General features: G+C 43.1%; 1 long non-coding RNA gene across 1 annotated transcript in view; it reads left to right on the top strand.

The window, feature by feature from the left end:
- Positions 1-2,629: 2,629 nt before the first annotated feature.
- Positions 2,630-15,123, top strand: part of LOC146830718 (uncharacterized) — a 210,360-nt gene continuing 197,866 nt past the window's right edge. The window contains exon 1 of the long non-coding RNA XR_014961477.1: positions 2,630-2,981. This is a non-coding gene — a long non-coding RNA (uncharacterized LOC146830718). The remainder of the gene's footprint in view (positions 2,982-15,123) is intronic.

Genomic DNA, 15,123 nt, shown 5'->3' with positions numbered 1-15,123 from the left:
CAAAACTATAGTGTATAGTATTCCAATGCGCAGAGCCTATCAGGGATATAGGAACTACACTATAAGGGTGTAGGCAGAACTCGCGGAGTTTCATTCCGTGGAGTTCCATCAAAACTTGGCATCTGATTTTTAGCACCAGAATCTGGTTCTGGGCTGTAAACTCAGTGCGAATGCACCACGCAGCGTTCCAGAGAGAGCTGCTTCTTACTGTGGCTTGAGTAACTTTTCTACTTGAGCGGCAGCTTTCTCAAAGTGAACAGTAGTGGCCTGCCGCAATTGCCCGTGTTGAGAAATCATGCCAGGACTCGTCGTAACTCTCGCTTTTCTTATTTACACTTGGTGAGCCACGCACGGAAAAACTCCACCACATGGCGGTTGGTAGAGTTTTTCCGGAACTCCGTGCTCCAGCAGAGCATGGTGTGGGCAAAACTCTGCAAACTCTGCCCGCAGAACAGAGTACACCACCCACCCCTAGTTTTTTTCATGGGATTCAGTATTTAGAATGACAACAATTTCGTGTTTCTTCAGTTTCCATTCATAACTCTGCTGCTGCACAAGGTGTTGTTACTGCTCCTGCTGAGTTCATTTGTATGTATCTATGGATTACAATGATGCATCTACAGAGAGAGGTGGAGCTCAGCAGATACTAGGAGAGTAGGAAAATATTTGATACCATCTGGATAGAACAGAAATGGGATGATTCAGGATTGCAGGCCATATATGAGGCAGACATGGAGGCCTTGTTTGCTGGAGAAGATGGGAAGATCTTTTGTTAGTGATTGTGGCTGCCTGGTAATCTAATGAGCCCTATATTAAGTGGTATTTAGTACCTTTTATTCTTCCTACTCCTTGCCTGATAGAAATTTGAGACATGTTTTTCTTATTCTGACAGTCGGGGATGATTCACTGACATTGTTTGTAAGCCTAAAACACAAGAGAGAGTCAGGGGAAAATGAGGCAACACTACTGTCCCCAAACAAGAAACACACAAGAAATAGGTTGCCAATACCAAAGAAATGAGCAAGGTAGCCGTGGTTGAATATAGAGATCTAATTGCTGTAAGTCATGCATAGTCTAAATAGGTCTAGTAGGCCATCCTTAGTGGAAGAGAATTCCTCAGACACAATATTGTGTCATGCTTCATCATAGGCATCCTCTCCCCACCCTGGTAAGATGGTGCTACCCGGACAGACTCAACCTCCGCGAAGACTTTGGCGAAAGGAGGGAGCTCTTACATAAAACTTACAGGACAAAAGCGGGATCCAGTTGAATTAAAAATACCTTCAGGAGCCTCGGTTATCACCTTTATTTATGAGGACCTGAGGTACGTTAAAACCAAATACGTCGATGGACCGTGAAGAGAATAATGTCTCTAATCCATCTTACAGAAAGCCAACATATTTCTGCCCACACAAAGATCCTAAAAGGTCTGGGGCATTCGTCAGGGCTGTCGGATCCCTAGTGAAACAATATGTCTGGTGTTCCCTACAACCCTACAAATTAAAGTGGGGGAATACACCTAAAGTGTGCCCAGATGAGTCCTACCTGGGATACTCTCATGCGCAAAACATCATGTATCTGTAGAGGGGAAGAATAATATACAGAAACAGGTACACTGAAACGCAATGGTGTGTTGAATACGAAAATGTTCAGACTCATATATCGGTAAATCACATGACTATATCCCTATGTATCCTTGCATGCTTAGCAACATGACCCAACACGTGCAAAAGATACAACATATTTATGGGTGTAAGTGGGTAATGGATCAAAATTCCCTATATGATCAAGAAAGAGGTAACCTTAACTAATATTTGCTACGATGGAGGAAATTCCTCCAGTACGTCCAGTGGCTATTATGCCCTGGACCCACCTTACCTGGAGTATTGGATACCTATATCCGGCCTATTAAACAAAGTCCACTACGGTTATTAGTGATCAAAGTTAAAGCACCTGCTCCTTACCCACGACTTTAGGGGATACCAAAGATTTGGTCAGAAGGAGGGCTCGTGGACCTTCGTAGTCACACACTAGAACATAAGAGGAGTAATGAAAGTAAGGACAACATAAGAACATATATGACTGTCCATACAACACACAGGGGATAAAGATGACAAAGTAAAAATCACCAGTTCCCATTGATGTTAGTACTCAAGTTCGTGTACGACTGCTGAGTTAAAACCAGGCTCAGCAGTACTTTTAAATGTAGGTTTAATTAGTTGCATAGATATTGATTGCATATGTCAGTGTTAGGTTCACGGTTGTGCCTCAATATGTGATCTAGACTCAGAACCCCCCTACACCCTCTTTAAAGCCGACAGAGGTTCATAAGGGGAGCACCTTTTTCAGAACATGACCAGTGGCGGCTGGTGTTAAGGGGCGTAGGGGGCGTTGCCTCACCTAGCAGCATCGTAGCATCGTAGAAAACTAATAGAAATTGAATGAACACCAGTCACAGTGGAGCAGTTTAAAGAAGTGCTCACTGCTTGGTGCTCCCCCGTGAAACTTTAAGTTAAACTATGTAAAATAAATATATATTTACTTACTTTAACTTCTTTGTCCCGGAGTCTTCCTGCGCATGTGCAAAAGCTGGGCGAGAATTATTCCTCGCCCTCGAGGCACAAGTGAGGAGCGAGGAGGCGGGTGACATCAGCCTTATGGGAGTGGCTGAAAAAAGCAGCAGTAAATAGGTTTCAAACGGGGCGATAATGAATTGGCCCAGGGCGCGGTCAGTGGAGCGCTATTCAGAGTAATGGGAAGGGGCAGGGCTGGCTCACAATGCACTGAGTGCAGGGGGTGGTATCAATTACAGCACTCCTTTTGCCTCCGTAAATGAGGCTTTCTCATTGGGTAACGGGAGTGGCTATCCATTTAGTTTCAGTTTGGCAGGCAGGCAGCTCCTATTTCCGGGAGGGGTGTATTTCTGTTGCTGGAAAAAGGCGCCTGCAGCCGTGGTTTCAAACGACACGACACATGTGCAGGTAAGCTTTTTCCCTTTTTCTGAACTCCCTAGTAGTTATAAGTCGAACAGTGGTTAGTGCTGGATGGTTAAAGTAAAGAAACGGATGCGTGTGAAGTCTGCGAGTCGCATGTTACAGAGGGCCCAGCCTTTCTTTGCTTAGGTCTGTTCACCCGCATCCTTTGAAGAAGTTAGCAATATTTGTACAGGCATTTTTGGTTTGCGTTTTTTTAAATGTTTGCTGTGCGCAAGCTGCAGGCACATGGGTAAAACGTTTTTTTTATATTGCCTTGACATAATTAAATGTGCACCTTTCTCTGCCAAAGGGGTGATTTTGTTCTGCTTTCGCCTGTGCCCAACCACAAATGTTATATTTAAACTGATGAAATAGTACAAGGTGATCAGGACTAGTGTACAGATTGAGTGAGACTTCATCTTCACCCATCCTCTCCCCACGCCCGACCCAGTGCACAGATTGTGTCTCAACTCTGCTGTCTCTGCTGGCACACTTCGGTAAAATCATGTTAATGAAAAATTCTTTACTTTTCAAACAGATGTTAATTTTTTTTGTAACAGCAAGCCAAGCTTCGTTCTTCTACAGAGTGATGTGGTAGGAGTCCTAGGACAAATTTAGAAAAAACAAAAAGCCGGAAAGCCATTCTGAAATTACTGCGTCCAACATCAGCATAGAATCCTGGCATCGAGGAACAAAGTGTTTTAGGGGCAAGACCTCGGCGCACTACGTGGGTGACGCCACTGCACAGTCCTGGCTTTTCTTTTTAGCCAATAGCACTTTGCATGCTGTGATTTTCGGGCTGGTACTTACGATGTTAAACAAGAAACTACAAGTACCAGAATGCAACATGAGGTAAAAAACAAGAGCTAGGACAAGCTGAAGGTCCACACATGATAACAATTTGCCAGTTTGTGAAGCTAGCTGATCTCTAACAATGTCCGCGCGCTATATAAATACAATACTGTATAATAAAGTGACCGATACTGACTGACGTTTTGCGCTATTTAGCAGGCCGCCGAAAGAGCAGCGATCATCAACTGGTTGTCTTTTAGCCGGATAAATAATCCCTTCCTTCCTTGCAGTAAAGCTGGAACTGGGCTGCTTGTCTTTAAGAGATCTACTCAAAAGTCGCTAGTTTAAGGCAGAGTTGCTGTGAATGTCATCGCAGCAGTCACATACCTGCTAGTAACGGCGCTGAGTGTTTGTGCACAGCTGAACGAGGGAGATGAGCTGGCGGTGAAATCACCTCCAGTAAGTGCAGATGTATTCAAATGCACTGGTTGTGGTAAGCCTTGCCGCATCTAGCAGAGGCACCTGTGTTTATTTACTGAGCTTACACTCCTGTTGATTCACATGGTAACTAACGCTAGATCCCTGTAGATATTTTTAATTTGAGCTGCAGGCGGTTCAAAATGATTTAATCAGTTACGTTTAGTATGTTTGCGTTGCAGACCTCTCGAGGTTCCCAGTACCATGAGTTTGGGGTTTGATATTTTTATTCTGGTGTTTGTAGTGCTCTTTACCCCATTATACTGGGACTGCAAATCCCACAATGCAAAGAAACAAATCTGGCATGGATGGGCTACTCACATGGACCTAGGAAATGCGAGTGCTGTCATTACTACTTGATCTGTTCGCCCTGCTACAAACCCAATACTGCAAGTACCAGAATGCAGTGCAAGGAACTGGACCGGAAGACCCGCTTTCCATCTGTGATGGGGCTTGTTGAGATCCGGTGCCAGGAGCCGGGTGCCTTCTGAACGGGCCTGGGATTAGTGTTGGGGGTGAAGGCACCAAGTTGGCAGGATGCAGCACGTAATGTGCGCAATTGAGGCTAACTGGCCGGTTTGGACAGTGTCTGAAGGGAGACTGCCTGTGAGGCAGACTTCCAGTTTAGAGACGCAAGACCTGACTGGCAGTCTCTCACTAGCCTAACACTTATATGAAATACTGGCTCTGGCATTCAAGAACGATCTTACAGAACGCTGCGCATGATGGTGATGAATGTTTCTGTACATTTATTGTTTTTTGCACAACTTAATCCGGAGGTATGCCGCTTTCAAGCTATCAGCGGTTTATGAAAGCGTTTGAAATGGCCGCTGTTTCTGGTCCCAAAAGCCTTGAATCAGCTTCCCACGTGGTCATCTCTTTTGGGGTTCGGACCATGGCTATGCAAGTTTACAGAATTGGCTATTGGCAACAGGTGGGTGGTGGAAGTCAAGGGAGGATTCCACGTTCTATGAAGACTTTAGAGTGACGTTTGTGTATCTCTTAGAGGCATCATATATCATTAATTTGCTCAATAGATTTATAATAACAAGTAGAGTGCTTCATGTAACTGTTTTGTTGCTCCTAAGCGCTGTAAAAAAGAGGTGTTAGTTTTACATAATTATTTTTACTCCCCTATCGTCCTCCAAATGATAAAAGGCTGTTTGCTTTAACAAATTCAATTTTACTCACATGTTGAAGGCAGCGCCTGTTTCATCTAGGTGGTAACTATATGTTGGAGTTGATTTGTGCACCTCTTTATTTTGTGTTACCACCCATTTGTCTCAATCTGTTGCAATGGGGAGTCGTCATATATAGAGTTCTGGAACAGTAGCAAAGCCAGAAAATAGAAAAGACTGACGCTAGTTTTGTAGGGTTTAGGCTTGAGAATTGGTAGGGTTCCTGGAGTCTAGGGCTCTGGGCCCATTTGAGGTTGGTGCATATTGGAGTTGCCTGAAAAGGAAACATTTGCCCACTCTTTTTTCAAAATGTTCCCTGAACCCCCCGTTGGTGGTTCAGACTCGCTCGCCACAGTGAAGTACGACAATTGTTTTACGCCCCACCACTTTCAAATGTCACCAGCCGCCCCTGAACATGACTCTCATCTTTATAGGTTTATTGCGGAAAATGTTTGTATGCTCCATGCAAGATATCGTTGGATGACTTTGCCTTTGATTTTGGGTGATTTGTGGACTATAATATCAATAAAGCGACTTCCAGCTGTTATCTGAAGCGTGAGGAGCGGTTGTGGACTTGTGGTCTGGCTTCGTAATCATGGACATCAGTAATGGCTAGGCAGGGATAGTAGTTGAGTTGTCATTTGGCACACTTGGCGCTACTCTTGCTACCCCTGGTTTCAAAATTCATGGATGCAAAATCCCTCTTTACTTTATGTTGTTCCCACTACTTGCCTATGAGGACGATTTGGGCCTAATGGTGGTAAAAGGGGTTAACCATGTGAGGTCATCAAGGAGTCAAAGAGTGAGTGATGCCTTCAACATCTGTCTTTAAAATGAATTGACACCCAACTGCACATTACTTGTAGCCTCTCGTTCATCTTGTCCGCTTTCCTGTTTGGAGTAAGACGCATTCATACTCACTTTGTGCAGCAATTGGTGGGTTTTGGTGGGAGTCAAGCCTTCCAAGTCCAGCTTTTTGAGAGCTGTAATATTTTAAGAGATTGCTCTCAGCATGCTCCCTGCCCATGAGGTGGACGGATGAGGGATTACTTCCTCGTACATGTTCCACGGCACGGCATGCTCGATTCGATCCATCATCTCGAAGGGACCCTCGCCAAGCTCAACCGAGCTTTGCTACTCTGTTTGCAAATTCCAGAGAAAATCCCTTCCAGGTGTGCTTTTGAAACATTGTCTCCCGTAAAGGAAACAGGCTCGGTCATTGTATTTTGCATGTTTGCAGCTTCAATGTATGGGGGAGGCAGAATGTAGAATCTCATTTTTCCAGTACGACTTCTTTTTCTATCACAAATGATGCTGCCAAAATGCACTTGATATTTATTTATTGTTATTTATTTCGTTTTTCAGCAAATACACTGAGCAAATCTCAATAAACCACCAATTTCTAACTATGAAATCGGTCGTTTTAATGCTGAAAGAAAATTGTCACTGTAACAAATATTTCGTTTTTCTTTTAATAGTTTTTTACTCCATCAAACAATTTATCACTGCTGTTTTTTACTGGGTTATGATTCTCATCCACCCTGCATCAGCTGTTACCTCGGTCATGAAATACGAAGATGACCGTCCCGGAGTTGTGTGGTTGAAACAGATTTTAAAACGGAAGAGACGCGTCACGACCCGCTTATTGAAAACCAAACAGTGAGATTCTAAACCACATTACCGAGGCAGGGGACCTGGAGGACACAAATGACATTGTTTTATGAAGGACATAAACAGTTAGAGAGATCCCGTTCAGTATGGAACAAGACGGGCACATTGCATCTCAGCTGTTGAGCGTCAGTTGCAGCACATGCAACGTTTATTTTGCTCTAGTTCCAAAACCTAAACGGAAGAACCTTTCGGCTCTTTCAGTTTTCAGTAAATATACTTTTTCACCATTTCCCAATGAAGAATGTGGTTGATACAAGTGAATCTGATGATGTTTGCTGACAATAATAGGATCTGACTGTCAACCTGTCCAGGTCTGTCAGAAGGTTTCTTCGAGTCTGTCAGAAGGTGCCGCACCTCAGGGATCCCCCTCTAGTGCACCAGCACATCTTTCAAAACAAGAGGAATGTCCTGGGATGCTTTTCAAGACTGCGCCGCCTAGCGGTGATTGACATTATTTATATAGCACAAAAGCAGACTAGGCCATCTTTTGCCAACACCCTTGCGGGCCAGGCACGTACAAAACTCAGTGAATGAGCCTCTGACCACCTCCTATCCAATGAGTGAAAGGTGACCGTCCGGCCACATTCTTACCATTTCCCCATAGCATCATGTGAGAAAGCAGACAATCAATCCTCCAAGTTCAGGGTCTTATCTTGCAACACCCCCAAGGTGGTCAGAAGCAAAGCCTGCAAGGTGAACTGACAGTGTCGGAGAAGTTCCTTGGTGCTGACATCACACAATGGAGCCATCAAGGCAACCTAGCACTGCATCTGGACAACATTCACTGTGCATGGTCTGCCATGCTGAAAGCTGTGTGATACCAGGGCTAGGAGAGGTTCAGTATTACTTGCAACACATAGTTCAAGATTGAAGTGAGGACTTAGAGAGAGGTGTAATTGGGAACTCTGAACTGCTATAGGCATTCAACACTAAGTCAGCACAACCCTTCTAAAACCCTGATTTTCAGTCAAAACAGCCACAGCGATAGAGAATGAAATTGCAAGTGCGCTGACCTTCTGTTTGAACGATTCTAGCATTAGGGAGACCAAAGTATGCATAGTACTATGAATAAGAAACATTTATTCATTGAATATTATCTGAACTCCGGCTTTTACAGAAAAAGTGCTACTTTTACTTGAGATTTACTGATAGAGATATATTTCCGTGATTTTTATCAAATATATAGCATGCAGCTGCTGATCCCTTTCATTAAGGCTCATGACATTACTGATTTTAGGGAAGCATACAAGGAGATTGTTACACTCAATGGGGAAAATTGAACTTTTTGTGTTAGTATCTTCTTGAGACTGGCTGTTCGCTCCCGTGCCTCTATAAATACAGTATAGACAGTTTTGGCTGTATGCCTGGCATTTGATTCAATTTATATGGTGGGCCGCATAATTTTATTGTTTTTATCCTGTGTCAAAGTGTCCGCACTTCTATATTTTATGCTGCTACATTTTAAATACTATATTTTTTTATTAGCTCTGAATTAATAATTAAATTGTAGGCGTTTGACTGTTTTGCCGAATTGACTCTTGCACTATGTATATAATTTTGTGCATTCACAGTAACATGTCTATTGCACTTATTGATTTTAACCTCTTAACTACGTATGCATTGTGCTGGTTTTATCTTGTACTTTTATGGATATTCTTTGTATCAGAATTAAGAATTAATTGATTGATTGATTGATATATTTCCAAACTTGTATGATGTTTTGGTTCTGGATCTGGTTGGTTTAGGGCCTTGCGTGCTGTGGTATCACACAGAAATAGCCAATTAATAGAGATAGGAGGTGGTCTGTGGTACAGGTACTACTCACATACATATGGGAAAGGCTCACTATCCCCTCATGTTATAGACATCTGAATAAGAATAGTATGAACTAACCAAGATTATAAGTGTTAATCACAAATGTATTGGTGTATTGACACATTTACATTGCCTTTAGTGCAACAACGGTCGTACGTAGAGTTCCGTACATTTTGGGTGTACATCAAGGGGAATTACTAATTGAGTGCAGCAGAAAAGCCCTGGTTCTTTTAGACCAATCTGCAGCGTTCAACAGTCGACCATCACCTGCATGTAGATCGTCTCCAAACCTTGGTGTTAGTGGCTCAGCTTTATCTCTGCTCAAATCTTTCCTGACTGAAAGAGAGCAAGTTGTAGAAATAGGCAGCTTGGCATATCTTTCATTTCATCTACCATGCGGAGGGCCACAGGGCTTTTCTCTCAGACCTTCATTGTTCAATTTATGTGTCACCCCCGTAGCACAACTGATTAAATCCTTCGGATACGCCAGGCTGTCGTATGCTGATGACGCTCAAACACATTGTCTAAGTTACTAGCAAAATTCAAGAAACAGCAACCAGATTTCACAACTGCATGCAGCAGATGAACAATTGGATGCTGGAAAACTGCCTGAAGTGAAACTCAAGGAAGACTGAGGTCTTGCTGTTTGGTTACAATGTTTCCTTTTGGACATCCAATCGGTAGCCTCAGGAACTTGGAAATCTCCCTTGCCCTGCAGTAAAAGCTAAGAATCTGGGAGTAATCTTTGACACATCTCTTTCCATCAAATATCAAGTTAGTGCCGTTACCTGTGTGACTTTTTACACACTTATTATGCTCAGGAAAATTCTTCCTCTTCTACCTCAGGATTTTCAGAAAACAGTTTTCGCAGCCCTTGTCCTTTTGAGGCTGGATTATAGTAATGCCCGTTTGGTGGTCCTGCAGAAAGATCTTCTCAAAGACTTCAAGTCCTACAAAAGCGCTGCTGCCTGTCTCCTGTTAAAAATTCCCAGACAGCAGTCTGTAAGCAATGCCCTATCCACCCTTCATTGGCTCCCCATGAAGAAGATAATCGATTTAAGGCCATGTGCATTGCTTTTAAGGCCTTACATAAGAGTGGCCCTGATAATCTTAAGCATCGGTTTTGCTGGTAGACACCAAAAAGAAATCTTCGCTGCTCTAATGCCAAAATGATCAAGATCCCAAGTTTCTGGCTTTGGAACACCCTTCCCGTACATATAAAGAAGTCATCCAATCTGCATTCATTTAGAAAAAACCCTTAAAGTATGCCTTTTTTACTCTGTAAGTACTCTTAGCTCCCATTTCTCAGGGCTTAATCTCTCCTTTGTCCTTTTTTTCTGATCTTTTCTGCTAGCACCTAGAAGCCTTCAGGTTATTGTTCGCGCTTTATAAATTTAAAATCAAATCAAATGATTAAATGGCTAGTAGTGAACAACCATGTCAACACACGTGCAACATGAGGTGCCTCATATGGAAGGACATGACAACAGGGACCATCACCGACTTCATCATCAACCACCTCACAAAGGAAAATTCGAGCTCCAAATCCAGTATGTCTCCTTTCCAGGTATGGGAGAATTTTGTTGAAGGTATTGGCCATCGTGGGGAAGAATGGTTCACACCACAATTACTAACTATGAAGAAGCAACTCAATAAAGAACTCCGGAGCGCCCATTTGTGGGGCGGTCAACCCAATCAGGATTTACTGTTCAAAATAATAAAAATGAAACAAAACTACAACAATGCGATCTGGGCGGTGAAGCATAACTTCAGTATGGGCCTTTGGATCGAACTACAACATGCAAGCTAACAAAAATAAACAAAACTGATCAATGGGCGAAATAATCATTACAACGCCGATATAACGCCGATATTACAGAGTTGGCCTGGTGAACACACATCGCATCAGTCTACAATCAAGCAGCAAAATTCTGTACCCACCTGAGGTGGATTACCTGCTGATCAGTGATAAGCAGGTAACCTACACATTGAAAAGGCTGTAGCCAGCGTGGGCCCCAGGGCCCAACGGCCTTCCAAAAGCCTTAATTAAAAAGGATGTCTACTTCTGGTCTTCACAATGAACTCCTTTATTCAGTTATGCCATGGTATCAAACTTTATCCCGGAATCCTGGTATGGCAGTATTTTTCAGCCAATTTCCAAATTGGGTGAATGCTCAAATCCGACCAAATCTTGATCAATCGCCTTTACAGACGTAGAAGCAAAGATTTATGCCTCAAATCTACTCATTGACTTGGAGGACTGGGTCTACTGTTCAAACATTATCCTCAAAACACAGACTGGCTTCAGGGCAGGAATGAGCACTCTAACAAACCTGCTGGTGGACAGCTTCCTGGTTGATGTAGCAACTGCCAATTCCAGCAAGCTGTTTGTTGTAATTTACTTGTATTTCTGTGTTCTGAGCTATGTCAGTGGTTGTCCTGGTGACAGAATGTGAGTCTGATGGTTCCATGACAGACTGGCATTCTGACTGAGGAGACACTGGAGAGCGGACCTGTTGGCAAGTCCTGTCGGTGGTTGAAGATAATAAAGTCTTCCTGTGGACTACTACTTCTTTTGGATTTATTACTGGCGACGAGTTGCTTGATTGGGGACAAGCCGCAACCACCGATTCCCCTGCGAACCTACGCTGGATGGATTAATGTTTTGGTCTAACTTTGGATTTAACGAATTATCTTAATATTTATTGGCTACTCATTGGACTGATCTACACAACTACGATGATCTACACAACTACGATGTAATTTCAGCGAAATTTGGATTACAAATGGATTTTTCTTCGGACTCGAAAAGTGTTAAGTAAACGTTGCTTGCCTTCAAACGTTGCTTACTTTCAAACGTCTCACGAGGCCATCTCTGCGCGCTGCTGACTCCATGGCAACCCCTCTTCGCACGCGTCTCGTCCTTCGTTCTCCGACTCAGTCTTGAGTTCTAACGTTGTGACATTGACGCTCACGTTACGTGGGGTGAAGCGTCATCAAGCGTGGCGGCCATCTTAGATTGGGCTATTTTTCATACCTTGCGTCAGTGAGCGTGACGGCCATTTTGGATTGGGTAATTCTTCATAACCTGCGTTTTTTTCAACAGAATTTTCAAATCACTTCACATACCGGTATCGTAATAGCGAGGAAACTTTGAGGTGAGACAGTTACCTGGATTTTTGTTGTTTTTCTGGTTATTTCATTTAAATTGGACATTAATTGAAATATGGCCACTTCGACCAGCATGTCCCAACCCCCAGCATTTTTATCTGAAAAGGGTGAACCCCTTCTTCCTTGGAAGAGGTGGCGGAACCTATTTGATTCCTATTTGGTGGCAATTGGGGGAGAAAAATTCTCTGCTGTACGGAAACAAGCTATATTATTACACAATTTAGGTGTTGAAGGCAGGAACACCTACGACAGCATGGATCCTCTAACTATTGGTAGTGGAGATGGAGAACCATCAGATGTCTATGAAATGTCCATGACAATGTTAGAGAGTTATTTTGGACCGCGCATAAATGTGGTTTTGGAACGTCATAGATTTTTCACAAGGATTCAGGGTCCTACAGAACGAGTTGGAACTTATATTGCTTCCTTAAAGACATTAGCACGCACCTGTGACTTTGGCGAATTGTCAGACTCCTTGGTAAGAGATCAACTTGTACGGTGCACAAATAGTTCAAGGGTACAAGGGAAGTTACTGTCTAAAAATCCCTCACTGACTGAAGCAATCGCAATAGTGGAAGGTGTTGAAAACACTTCCTCCTGGGTGAAAGAAATTAGAAAAGACAAAGAGGATGGTAACCTAGCTCATAATGACAGTACAAAGAGAGGTCAAGGAAGTGTTCACTCCATGGTAGAGTGTGACGATGAGACTGATTTCCCTGAGGGGATTGCTAAAGTGTCGTTGGGATCGAGGAATAAAAACACTATGAAGAACACACAGTCACATGTTGCTAGTGGTAAAGACAAAGACATCCAACAAAAAAATGAGCGTGATCCTCGACAACAGCGTGTTTTTGATAGGGAGAAGAATAGCAATGACTTTAGGAGGGTACGCTGTTATAGATGTGGAAGCTTTTCACATTCCTCAAGTTTTCCTAACTGTTATGCCAGAGACTCGATATGTTTAAACTGTGGTATCAAGGGGCACTATGCCCGGGTTTGCAAATCATCTAAGAAGAGTCATAATGTAGAAAGTCCTTCTGATATGATTCGTACTTTAGTTATATCCAACATTTCAGAAGTAGGAGACAAGGTGGATTCGGGTAGGGTCACCATGCCTTTTTGTGACATTTCTGTTGATGACAACAACTTCACGGTCATGGCTGACTCTGGCTCGCCTTTCACACTGATTGGGAACAAAATTTGGGATGAGGTGGTTGGGTTGGATAGCGTGATGTTACAACCTCCAGATATTGCTCCTTTTAGTTATGGTGGTTCCCGTGTGGACATTGTTGGATATGTAACTGCTAAGATTGGATTTAAACAGAGGGTAATAACGGGGAAAGTTTATGTTGCTGTGAGGGGAGACAATCTGCTGGGGTGGAGGCATCAACGTGATTTGGGTATAATTTTAAATCCCAATGCCAGTGACCCGAGAGATCAAGTAATGTTGATGGATGATTTGTGTGAGAGGTTGAATGGGAGAATTTCAAAGATTGATGATGAGGTTAGTAATGAGAAATATGTCAAAGACTTCCCGGAAGTGTTTTCGGATAATCTTGGTTGTTTAAATGGTTTTGAACATCGGATTATTTTGAAGAGTTCGGCTAAGCCTTGTGTACATAAGGTACGTAGGGTGCCAAATTTAATGATGGAACCATTGAAGATGGAACTTAAAAGATTGCTGGATTTGAAGGTGATTGAGGAGATTGAGGCGTCAGAGTGGCTGGCCCCAGTGGTTTTGGCACCCAAGGATGGAGGAACAGCGGTGAGAATGTGTGTGGACTTGCGCGGATTAAATGAGTGGATCTGGGTAGATCGACAACCCCTTCCTAACATTTCTGAATGCATCAGTTTGTTAAAGGGGGCCAAGGTTTTTAGCGTGTTGGACTTGTCCTCCGCGTATCATCAAGTTAAACTTCACAAGAGTTCCAGGCATCTAACATCTTTTGTTACTCCTTTGGGGGCTTACCAGTTTTTGAGGATGCCTTTTGGGCTGGCTTCAGCCGCAGCTTGTTTCCAAAGAATTATGAAGATGGTACTTGGAGATCTTTCTAATGTCTTGTTTTTCCAAGACGATATTTTAGCTTATGGGAAGTGTGAGAGTGAGCATGAAAGGGTTTTGAGATCTGTGTTGTGCAAGTTGAGGGAAAGAGGGCTCACTCTTAAAAGAGACAAGTGTCGTATAGGGTTGAAATCTGTGACATATCTGGGACACGTTATTTCTGGAGAGGGTATACAACCCAAACTCAAGTTGGCAGAGAGTATTGTGATGGCCCCTTCCCCGCAGGATAAGGAGCAGGTTAGGTCTTTTCTGGGCATGGCGGAGTTTTACTCCAAATTTGTGAGAGGGTTTGCCAGTGTGGTTGAACCAATTAGAGTTTTACTAAAGAAAGGGGTGCATTTTGTCTGGACACCTGAGTGTGAAAGAGCTTTTGAGTTAGTTAAATCAGAAATTGGGAGGAAGCCCACATTGGGTCATTTTGATGCGAAATTAAGAACCATTCTTACAACTGATGCGAGTCTCAAGGGTCTGGGAGCAGTGCTTTCGCAGGTGGAGGATGGTGTAGAGAAGGTTGTGGCTTTTGCCTCCAGGGCTCTCAGAGATGCGGAGGTTAACTATTCTTGTATTGAGAGGTAGGCGTTGAGTGTGTTTTGGGCCATACATCATTTTAAGTTTGATTTATGGGGAATTTCTTTTGAAGTAAAATCTGACCATCGCCCTCTGGTTCAAATTTTCTCGTGTCATCACAGTGACCATTTGACTCCTAGGCTTAAGAGATGGAGTGAAGGTTTGCAGGAATTTAATTTTCGCGTGCATTACATTTCTGGCATGAGTAACAAGTCAGCTGATTGTTTGTCTAGGTTGCCAGCAAGTGGTGAAGAACTGAATGATGAGTCTGAGAATGTGAATTGGGTGATGGAAGATCCGCTCTCAGAGGAAGAGTGGTTGGCTGGTGCCGTTGAAGATGAGGCATTTGTTTCCCTGAAAGAGATTGTAGCTAAAGGCTGGCCAAGTTACAAAGATCTTAATCCTGTTGTGGAAC

The sequence above is a fragment of the Triturus cristatus genome, chromosome 5_1 (assembly GCF_964204655.1).
Source record: "Triturus cristatus chromosome 5_1, aTriCri1.1, whole genome shotgun sequence".
NCBI lineage: Eukaryota > Metazoa > Chordata > Amphibia > Caudata > Salamandridae > Triturus > Triturus cristatus.
Note: the sequence above shows the minus strand (reverse complement) of the source record. Positions and strands in the feature narration are given on the sequence as shown.